This window comes from Sander lucioperca, chromosome 5 (assembly GCF_008315115.2).
Source record: "Sander lucioperca isolate FBNREF2018 chromosome 5, SLUC_FBN_1.2, whole genome shotgun sequence".
In the NCBI taxonomy this organism is placed as follows: domain Eukaryota; kingdom Metazoa; phylum Chordata; class Actinopteri; order Perciformes; family Percidae; genus Sander; species Sander lucioperca.
The window spans coordinates 41,315,168-41,327,189 of NC_050177.1; the positions used below are offsets into that span (position 1 = coordinate 41,315,168).

At 40.1% G+C, this 12,022-nt stretch overlaps 1 long non-coding RNA gene across 1 annotated transcript; it reads right to left on the bottom strand.

The window, feature by feature from the left end:
* Positions 1 to 6,432: 6,432 nt before the first annotated feature.
* Positions 6,433 to 10,896, bottom strand: LOC118495183. The gene is made up of 4 exons (XR_004897510.1): positions 10,887 to 10,896; positions 8,769 to 8,772; positions 7,464 to 7,467; positions 6,433 to 6,756 (listed from the first exon to the last, which is right to left on the bottom strand). It is a non-coding gene; the product is annotated as an uncharacterized LOC118495183 (long non-coding RNA).
* Positions 10,897 to 12,022: the final 1,126 nt, after the last annotated feature.

The window sequence follows — 12,022 nt, forward strand, 5'->3', positions numbered from 1 at the left end:
AGAGAGCAGTCAGCCTTGATTAGTTCAGCCTTGGTAAGCAGTTCATTAGCAGCCTGGGTTGAAGAATGGTAGAAGAAAAGAAAAGACCAGGAGGAAAGTACAAGATGTGCCGAGGCATTTGTGGAAGACACTAGTGTATGTGAGGACTGACTGATCATTAAAGCTGCATGACAGTAACTTTGCACCTTGGTGACCTCAGATGGTTGGAAAGTGATCATTAAAATTGGTTTAGTGTGAACAGTGGTGGAAGAAGTATTCAGATCCTTTACTTGGGTAAAAGTACTAATACCACACTATAAAAATACTCTGTTACAAGTAAAAGTCCTGCATTAAAAATGTTACTTAAGTTAAAGTTTGTAAGTATCATCAGGAAAATGTACTTAAAGTATTAAAAGTAAAAGTACTCAATGTAGAAAAATCCTCACATTTTAGAAAGTGGAAAGGATCCAAACAGTTGTGTTTAATGGTTTAATCATTTCAGCTGGACTTGTAGGCCCTTATATTGTTGGCTATTTTCATTTATAATAAAACATCAGATTTTATAAACTACATGTGTTTTGTGTGCAGAAATCTTGATGTGTAAAGTAACTAGTATCTAAAGCTGTCAGATGAATGTAGTGGAGTGAAAAGTACAACATTTCTCTCTGAAATGTAGCGGAGCAGAGATAGAAAGTTAGCCTCGTCCTACCAGACTCTCGTACATTTCATTTGTACAGAGAGTCTGGCCACTCTCCATTGACAAGTGTTAACTTCCTTGAAGGCCGGTACTCTGTTGAAGTTTAAAACTATTGGATCTGCCCAGAGCCACTATGGATCTGCCATAACCAATCGCTAACGTTTGGTTTTAACGTCAGCTTAGCATCGCTAACGTTCTGCCTTAGCTAACTCCTTCACCACTAACGGAGCGAGCTGGAAAATCAAACTTTTCCTGAACCCCGTGGGGAGGAGGGCTACAACATCATGGCCACCAACAAAACTCAGCAAAGATTGTTCTTGCTCGGGCTTTAACTTCTGGAAATTCAGCAGGGTTGCACAACCGACCGAATGGATTCGCTCGCATCTTTCTCCTCCTACAACTCAAACTAGCGCATGACCTCAACGTCACCGTTCTCAGCAACTCCCTCTGTTCGCTGATTGGACCGCCAAATATTTGGCCGGAGAAAACAACCAAGAATATACCGCAAACCCAGACGGAATACTGAAGGAAAATGAAAATTGAGCGGAAGTACATAGGAGGGCGGGGCCAGGCTAGTAGAAAGTGGTATGAAGAGAAAAGACTCTTAACCCAAGTACCTCAACATTTGGACTTAAGTACAGTACTGGAGTAAATGTACTTAGTTACATTCCACCGCTGAATGTGAAGAGTTAAGAGTTTGCTTAAGGAACCAAAGCATTTGGTTTTCAATATGGTTTTTTTCAAATATGAAATCAGATATTCAGCAATAACCCATGTCATGTTTCCAACCTGGCTGGCCAATGGCATTTGAAGGACAGGAGAGGGAAAACATAGTTGTGTCCAGCTGACATTTCTCTTACACTTCCTGTGTAGGAATTTCCAGCTAGTCTCCATTTCAACACCATGTCTCTAAGGCAAAGTGAATGTGATGCTCTTCTTTGGTGCAATCCTGCTTTGTGATTTAGGATTGCTCCAAGTTTAGCCACACTAGCAGTGTGACTCTAGAGATGCCAATGTCAGGCGCTTGGACGATCCACCACTTTGGGCCAAACCTGAAATATTTATACTATTGGAAAGATTACTATGACATTTTGTTAATGGACCGCAGAAAAAGAATCATAGTAGCATTAGTGGAGTTTCCATCCACGCCACCATAGATAGATTGAGTTTTGATTCAAATATATATAAGATATTTCATGAATTAGCAAAAAATGTTGTCCAGTTATTCATGATTTTCAGACAATGTATCCCATTGACCCTATGACCCTGCGACAGAACAAATCCACGGCACAGTTGGAACGTGGCGCATCCACGCCTGGTGGAATTTCGAGATCAGACACACATATGTAGGTCTGGACAGGTGATTGTATAGGTGAGGCACAGGTGGGTCAATTAGTGAGATGCAGGTGATTTGAATTAGTGGAAAAGAGGATTGTGGTCTTCTTACTGAACCTCAGTTTACAATAACTCCATATAATTAGGATGGCCTCTTTGGTATCCACAGTGTATATTCTAGGACAATGTGCTTTTGTCCCGATTCAATTCTTTCACGATTTGATTGGGGGGGGGGGGGGGGGGCACAATCACTGAAGCTTGTATCATGTGGATGCACCAACAGTGTTGTTGTCATTACTTAGAATTCCTCATGGGGGCGGCAGAAACTATGAACTATAGCATTAACAAACATCATGAGACATTTCTAAAAACTAATTCTTTTCTAAGCAGAAGGCACATCACATATCAGTCAGTCAGTCAGACATTTATTTCATTTGTAAAGAAGAACATAACGTGATTTTCTGATGATGATACCAATGATTCACCTAAATATTTTGTGTTCACGCTCTACCGCCGACAGCGAAAAAAATCAAAATCAAAATTCCAGGGAAAAGAATTGATTTTGAAAATCCTCGCAAAAAAATAACGAAAAATATGATTTGCGAATTTTTTCCCCACCCCTACAATAAGCACAAATTCAATCATACAAACAACCTGCATGTGCACTGTTGTCCTAATCCGACCACTAAAAAAATCCAAATTAAAATCGTCCGTGAACGCCATCTTATCTGCCCTGACCGATACCGAGTTACAGACAAAGATCAATTCTGGATTTTATGAATCAATATTGGATCATTCAAAAGGAAATCAATTTAAAATCGGAAAATCTATTTTTGAAACCCAGCCCTATATTCGTCCCATTCTCTGGTCCTAAATCCCGCTTAATCTCATTCAGCCATGTATGCATGTATTCTTAGACTCAGGACCAGCTGACTCCGTGTCTTCTCATGTGAGTTTTTAACTCCGAGGAGCCACTCTCAGCCAACCATGATGCTGTCTTTAGTTCTTTTTTCTCAAGTCAGTGAAAAAGAAGTGAAGGACAATGCTGCTGATGACGATCATCATGGTTTCATCTGCAGTATGGAACATCTTCATTACCTTTTCTCTTCCCAAAGAAATGAAGGAGGGAAACAAAATGGAGAGAAAAAAAACTGGAGGGCTCTCCCTGCTGTGAATAGAAGACACTAAAAGACAATAGAGGAGAGAATAAATTTCACCCCAGTCTGTTCATAGGAGACGAGACAGTGGAAAGATTGCACAAAAGGAGAAACACATCATAATATTCTCTCATTCTCTCATAATGGTGGCTGACGTCAACACCTTTATCCTATTATGGTCTATTGAACAGGATGAGGTTGGAGAGGAGAAAAGGGACGATAAGATGCACATTACCACATCAGTGTGTGTGTGTGTGTGTGTGTGTGTGTGTGTGTGTGTGTAAGAAAACATGTGTCACTAAAACAAAGAAAGATACAGTGAAGTGGACAAAAACAACAGGGAAGGCAGTGTGTGTGTGAGCAAGTAAGCAGAGAAGATAAGATGGAAGGAAAACATGAAAAAGGAGAATATTTGTGCCATAAGGGGAAGGTAGCGTTTAGGTAGTATTAGGTTTGTATTAGGTTTGTGACCCCTATGGGTTTTTGTAGGACAATACAATACAAATCGCCCGCGGGGCAATTCTGGCCCCTCGCAGATTTTGATCCGGCCCGCATTTAAATTTAGGTTCACAATAAATGTTGGCCTGCCTAGTTGTGCGCCAAACCAAAAAGCAAGGACATGTTTTTCAAACTGCAATTATGGGAAACTCAAAGCAGAATTTGGCAGATGTACCTACTTTGAGACTGTGACTTTGCGTAATATTCAGGACTGTGAAATAGGTTGTTGTAAATCAGGTAGCCTTTTAAAAATGTAATCATTGTTTTGCTTGATTTGCTAAATCCTGGGCTGGCTAAGGAACTTTATTGCTGACTTTTTTAGGGCTTTATGCAAACCAAATTGTATGTGAGAAGACCATATGAGACATGCAATACAGTCGAAAATATTTAACTTTTTCACTTAAATAAAAGTATGTCAATAAACTATACATGTGTGGCCCTTTATGTGACTCTCATTTTCTAATGTGGCCCTTAGTCAAGTTGAGTTTGACACCCCTGCCCTACTGGGTCGAAACTTGCTGCATATTTACTCTGCGACTGCACAACAAAGAACAGTAGCTAAAACTGACATTTAACTGAAAAGCAATGACTAAAATAGAAGCTACAGCCGGTAGCAGGACAGATATCATTGCAACTATCCCAACAAAGGCATATTATGCTAATTGGGAAATAATGATCCAACGGTTACTATGGGGATTCCAGGCCACCATAACACAATGTTTTTTGATCATGCACAATGACGGACTGGTAATCTGGCATTTGGGAAGATGCCAAAGGGGCTGTGGGCCCTCATGGGCCGTTTGGCCAATCAGAGAGCCGCATGAGCAATGCGGCCACTTAATTGTAAACAGCGGCCCATATAATTTCTCTCGGCCTCCTTTCAAGCATCAATAATAAAGTTCTTTGGCCAAACGATAACCAAATTTGCCAAAATCCTTCATACCAAATTGTAATCTGATCAGTACATATACCACATATGAGTCTCTCGATATCACAGTCATGGTTACCCTCTACAGTCACAAACTTTTACATTAGTCTCTATTATTTTGTAGCAAAATTACTTATTCAGATCAGATGTTCAAAAACGTAAAGTGCATGGTTTGAAATAAAACAAATCTACCTTCTTTTATTTGAATATTTGTTTGCAAAAGTTAAAATGAAGCAATGCCTTCTGGGAATTTCAAGACAGAATCGAGTAGACCGCGTCTGCGTCTTTATATATACGGTCTGCCTCAGAGTGGTTGTTGGAAGTTGAAAATTGGAAGTTGGAAGCTATGGTTGGAAGTTGGAAGCTATACTGCTGACAAAAAAATGAATCGAGGCATCAAGTGACACAAAGGGGGGGAATATAAGAGAACACTGTTGGCTGACGTTAAAAATGCTGCAAACTGACTGATTTGTTTTTAAAATCAAGTGCAGCTTCAGTAATACTGCTAGCATGTTAGCGACACATCTGAGCCAGCACACCAGGGAGAAAGACAGGACAGTGAGGAATATGAGGAAGAGGAAGCAGGGCTCTCAAGTGTCACGCATTGAGCGTGACAGTCACTCATTTCGTTCTTTTGTCACGCACTCCCGCCACACATTGTATTTCTCACGCGGAAAAACTATTTATAATTTATTTAACATGCCGCAGTGCCCAAAATGTCTCTGGCGTGCCGCTCTCACTATGGAACCGGCAGGAATCAAGCGCGTGTCCCCTGGAGTTCTTAGTTGAGCCGGCCACTTATCAGCCAATCAAAAAAAAGAAAGGGGCTACACAATAGCCAATCAGAAAATAGCACTTTTGTATCTGGGTAAGATTTAACACAACAACCAATGAAAAAAAAAGCATAGCAGCGTACAGACATTTCCCTAAACGTTCGCTCATTCAGAGACCAGAGACCCAAACGGGGCTCTGTGTCTGTCAGACGGTCTGAGATCTACCGTATCAGCAGAGAAATCACGTAATGCACAGCAGACTATGGTGCAGGTAGATTATTTTCTGAAATATAGTGACTATTATAACTTTATTTTTCTCAAAATATCACGAGTCCTCCAAATCTCAGAGAACACAGATATATTTTGAATGTGCACAAAGTTTTGAACATGAGCTGAAATCTTGATCAAATTTAACAATATTACAGTCCAGAGGTTTATTAATAAATTAAAATGAATTCATGTATCATTGAGGTGAATAATTGTCACCTTTTAAGGAGGTTACTTCCTCAACAAAAAATGCAAAAGAGGAGGGAAGAGTAAATGAGGCCTAGGCTACATATGTGGTGACTCAGATATAATTAGAAAAGTCGATATACAGGAGAATAAATAGTTGAAAGCAATACAGAATGCCTGAGAGCCTTATTGCAATATATTTTATATTTGGATTATAATCTATGTTTCCCTTTACATAAAGATATTTCCAGCATAAATTGATTCAGAAAAAGGTAGAAATATGTGCATACAAAGTCACGAGAATGCAGGAAATGAACTGTTTAATGCTCAAAATTTTCTGGGGGAGGACTCCCTGACCCCCCGCATCATTAGTCACCATGTGGAAATGGAATAAATACTTTGTATTTGGTTGAATTGTCAGTGACATGTGTCAAATCTTTTCTTCTGCAAGCTTGAGCAATTATTAATAACAAAAAAGAAACACTAACAATAATAAACACCCCCATTCCCGCGATCCGTCCAACCCCCCCCCCCCCCCTTTGGCCCCTGACTGGAGGGAGTGGGGGTAGACTGTCAATCTTGCCTGTCTTCAAAACTTGAGAGCCCTGAGGAAGAACAAAACGAGCAAGAGGAGGATGAAGCGATAGACATGGATAATGAATCTATGGAACTAACCAACACAGAACAACAAGCCTGCTGTGGGTCTTAATGTGGATTACCTGAAGCAACAGAGATGGAGACCAATGCTGCAGGAGTACACGTAAGTTTGGCTACTTCAGAATATTATATTATTATGGAGCGGCTGGCTCTGATGATTTATTCTTTCTTTTTTTATATGTCTATGTTTTGGTGCAGTTGTTTATAGCATGGGAGTTTACGTTCACCATCACTGGGGCTATCAAAAGTGCGTGTTCTTTCGTGCGGCAAAAGTTCTATCTTTTTCCTAAACCTAACTGTCATCGCTGCACAACGCTCACTTTTTCTGACTAAACTCCACTACCATGACCCCTGAAAGGACCGTGATCTGGGGGTGCCTGTAGCCGGCTCACAGTCACCTGTTGGCGGCTAAACAACAGACGCTGGTAGCCAGTATACTGGAGGTCTGTAGCGGCTAAATACAACCAGCAACTGCTGCCCAGATTTTATCTTTCTATCGCTAGCTGACGTTACAGCACTTTAAAATACTTCTATTTTAGGTATATAATATATGGTCTATTGGTGAGGTAGCACTGATCCCTTTGAGGGGGTGATACATTTTGTCATTTTGACATTTTGTAAATTCAGCAGAGGCAGGGATATGTAGACCAGAAATGGGGAAATCCCACGCATCCCCCCTGGAAAATGCCACCCTGGTAACACATGACTGTTCTTTTGGTTGTGAAACGGAACGTTAAGTTTAGGTAATAAAACTACATAGTTATGTTAAGGGAACAAAACTATGTGGTTAAGTTCAGGCAACAAAAAAAATGTATTATGGTTAGGAAAGATCCTGGATTGGCTTAAAATGAGTCAAGGATTTACGCTCGTTGCAAAGTTTGTTAGTTTAAAAAAGGGTCTGCTGACTTTTGGTTTCACATGGGACACGAACCCCCGTCTCCTGGGTGAAAGTCCTGTGTTTGTTAGATCCCATCCACAAACCCAACCTGCCTCCACACGCAGCGCTCTTATACTCTGTACCCTTAGGTATCAAATTCAAGGCCCACGGGCCAAATCCAGCCCCTCGCAAATTTTGATCCGGCCCTCAAATCAATTTAGGTTCACATTAAAAAAAAAAATGTTTTGTGACGGGAAAATGTTTGCAAACTGCAGTTATACGTCAGTCAAAACCATATTTGGCAGATTTACCGACTTTGAGAATCAGAAATTCCCCCACAACCAGTGAGTTTTCATATTCAGGCTGTGAAACAGGTTGCTGTGAGTCGGCTGTGTGGTAGCCTACTATTGAAAATGTTATCAGAATGCACTGTTTTGCTAAATTCTATGATGAGTAAGAAACTTTTTTGCTGATTTTTTTAGATCTTTGTGTGGACCAAATTGTATGTGAAAGCGCTATATGAGACATGCAATAATACAGTCAAAGATGTTAGACTTTTTCCGATTAAATAAAATCATGTCAACTATACATGTCTGGCCCCTGGTGTTTTTCTTATTTTCCAATGTGAAATTGAGTTTGACACCCCTGTGCTTATTTGCCCATTTTCTCCTGCGACAACTACTCCAACCACTAGGGGTCGCCACCTAAAAGGGTAAACGTTAATATGGATCGTTATAAGGTGCTTACAATATAAAAACTATATGGCTGTTTTCTGGGTGAAGACGGTCTGAGAAAAACTGTAATGAGGCTTTTTCCACTGTAGACATTTTGACACATGATAGCAGGAGAAGCATCAATTAATAATAGCTGGACTTTATGTCTAGTTCCAGGGCCGTGACACCAAGCTTGCTTAATCATTGGCATGATCTACAAGTCACAACTTGGGAAATAGAAGGCTTGAACCCAAAATACAGATTGGAGAGACAAGGAGGAAGCGTGAAGATAATGAAAGTTTATTTAAAATAAAAAGGCGCACAACAAAAGCTGTCCTGAGGCAGGCAAGCAAAAGAAATAAGCATCACGAAATCCAAAAAACCTCTGAGAGCTCAGGCATAAAAAAAGAAATTGTCCCAAAAGTTCAAATGAATAAAAAAATAAAAAGTGAGGGAAAATACGAGTGTATTCAAAGTCCTACCACCCTCTTCCACAGTGAATGTCCAAGGTGAGTATTGCAATGGGAAAGATATGGAGATGTGGACGTGTATGACCCCTTTTCCGAAGGTGAGTAGCAACCAGGATGGAGATGCAGATGGATGACAGCAGAAGATGGTAGAGGAACTGAGGGCTGAGGACCCAATTGAAGGACTCTAAAAAAAAAAACCAGCCGGGAAATCAATTGTCTACAACTCTAAACAGTTCTACGGCGTCCTACTTGAAGTCGCAGCTCGTCAATCGCCTCTTCTACATCCATGTTCAACTTATCTGTTTTCTGACTTACTTTTTTTCCATCTACACACACACCATGCATCAGTCGAGGGGAATGCGCAGAGATTGGTACCCAGGTAAGATGACCACTCCTATCGGTTTTGCACGCTGAAAAAACCACCTAACAACTGCCGCTTCAATTAAAGGTACAGTAACACATATACAAGTTGTAATTTGACTTAAGCTTAGGAGAAGCTACTTTTGGTGCTTTCTTCTCATGGAAAATACATTTATAATTTTAAATTAGAGAGACACATTTAGAACACAAATACATTATATACAGCTAAATTCTTAGAACAGATTAGAAATAACCTGGGGTTTAACTAACCACGGTTACATACAGGAGAGACAATAGGTCAATACAACTGATGAAATGCAGGAAAACCAGAATATAGCCTATATACTAGCCTCCTTGTGCCTTACATGGCCTGCCTTTAGGCATGGATAAAAGTTAGAGCTATAGTGCGTAGTTTCTGTCGCCCCCATAAGGAATTCTAAGTAATGACAACAATTCTGTCGGTGCATCCACATAATACAAGCCTTCCCTGATCGTGCACCACCCCCACCCTCCTCCTCCATACAGTTGCTACATAGCCAAGGAGGACACGGATGATTATAAAAACATGATGGACTCTTCAGAAGAGTAATTATCTTCACTCGAGTTTCTGCACGGGAAAGTCACCGGACGCCACAATCTTCTGAACATAGCCATACTGAGAAATACAGAGAGTTGTGTGGAGCTGATAGTCTTAATTAGCTTTGTAGCAACTCATTTGGCAATGGCTTGAATTTAACGGGCATTCATTAATATCAAAAAGTTACGCACTAAAGCTTTAAACAAGTCACTAAACAGTGTCAATAGTTGAGCTTATGCAGCAGTTGTATGATTCAACAAGGGGTGTTCATGGTCATTGCTGACACTGATGCATTTTAATCAGATTTAGCTTCTTTTTTTTTACTATTGTCTGACAAATTCTATTTCTGTCCAAATTAAAACGCTACGATAGCAGGAAGCTGAAATCTATTCATAATTTGAAGAAGAAAAAGGGAAATCTATGCACTTATTACAGTTGTTTACAACTGCTTACACACAAAATCTTTACATGTCACACGATAAAAAAATCACCTAAAAAATCTAACAGGTAGTGACTTGACTGTTACAACGGTGTTATACTAAATACATATTTTCTGTTTCAACGTTGCATTGGTGTTTACACTGTACTTTTCAACCCCTCTCAACAAATTCCTTTCACTCTAGAACATTGTATGGAAATGTAGATATAAGCCTATGAAAGAAAGAGCTTATGATCAGTGTGTACATGGTATATCCAAAAATGTACTACTAGGAAAAATGTTTATCATTTGATGCAAACAATTTTAGTTTATGGCATTTTGAATGCAGTGTTTCATTTTGAAGGCATTTTAGCATTTTCTGTGTGCAGTTTTGGGAATTGTGTGCAGAGTTTTGAAAAAAGAAGACATAGTTTTAAAAACGTGTGTAAGCAGTTGCAAAGAACTGTGATAGGTAAACTGTCATACACGCGTGACTTTCTAATCAAACTATATCCATATCATCATTTCAAAAATGAATGAAGGCAATTGGTCCAAATCTGATTTGATAAAAAGACAGTACAAGTCTTCTGTTTCACCAGATATGTGGGTATAACCCCAAGCAGCACACACACACACACACACACACACACACACACACACACACACACACACTGTAACGGGGCGCATGCCTGCCGTCACGGTAGTGATGCGCTACCTAGTTTAGCTCTCAAAGACGGACTGTAAATGTTGCCTGTTTATTGTGTTAGCGTGTCAATATGCTCTGTTTCAAATCGTCTGTTAAACTAGCCATTCATCAAATTCCCCATAGTAATCCCGTAGTGTTCTTGTGCACAAATTTAACATCTAATACTGCGGTGATTTATAGGCTATAGTCATATCCATCAATGCATCATTCTCTATTGTTTAAAACCATACCGTTTGTCACAAACATAACCATGTATAATAATCACACAACACTTACGTCTTTGTTAACTGCATTGCTGTTTATTTAGTTTAAAAGGTAACAGTATAACATGTAGTCTTTGTGGCTTACCGGCGTCTGCTCTCTTTCATTGATAAAGGAAAGTTTGCCGCGATCGGGGAGTTTAAATGACGTTAGTACATCCGGGGTAACAGGAAGTGACCGGAATTAGGAGTAATTATTTTATTGTCCGTCAAGTTATCTTGTGGCTTAATGCAATGTTTTTGTGAGTCAGGTAAATAATCTTCTGTAAATTTCTAGCCTATTAGATCTAATAATTTTGGCTGTTTGTAGCTTTTAATGTCTGCTCACCTTAGCCACCCCTGTATGTTAGTTTTGGTTGGTATGTTCCAATTCCAGGGGCGCGCTACAGGTGTTTATAGACTGGCAGTTTCAGTTGTTGAGGAAGCTAGCGGGGTGAGGACGTAAGTCTGTGGAAGGCTCAGGTGACTAGTTTGAAAAGTCAACTTAGATACAGCTGTATCTCTGAATCATTTATCAATTTTTGACTCTCATGTCAATTTATTTTATTTTTTGGTGAAAGTATTTAATTTTGGTTTTGTTAATTGTTTGTTTTGCCTGTGGGCCTTAATTGGGACAATTATAATAAAAGCCCATCATTTCAACATCCTCTTTGACTCATCCTGAGTGTCAATATCTGCTCACGACTACTCTACAACATCTACCTTCAACACACACACACACACACACACACACACACACACACACACGGTGGCGCTCAGAGACAAACCGACCAAAAAGGCCATCTTGAACAGTTCCATGATCTAAATCCTAATCAAACATCATTTACAGCTTGTTTTATTTGGGCCCCTGGAGAGACTGTCCCTCCCCGCTTTTTGCCATGGCAACCCGGCTCTCATTTCAGAAGTGTCATGCCACATTATCATCCGGCGGCCTCACATACACTCCCGCCTGACAACTTCACCATGGACCCTGGTGAAAAATAGCCAGCCTCTTCACCTCCCTCCCTCTATATCCCACTCCCTGCTGTACCTTCACCTATCCTCCTCCTCCTCCTCCCTGTGCTCCTTTCTTCTCTCTGCAGGTAACCAGTGAAGATTGGATGTGTGATATATACCTCATATAATTGGAAACAAGTCCAGGCAGTGGCATTGGTAACAGGAATA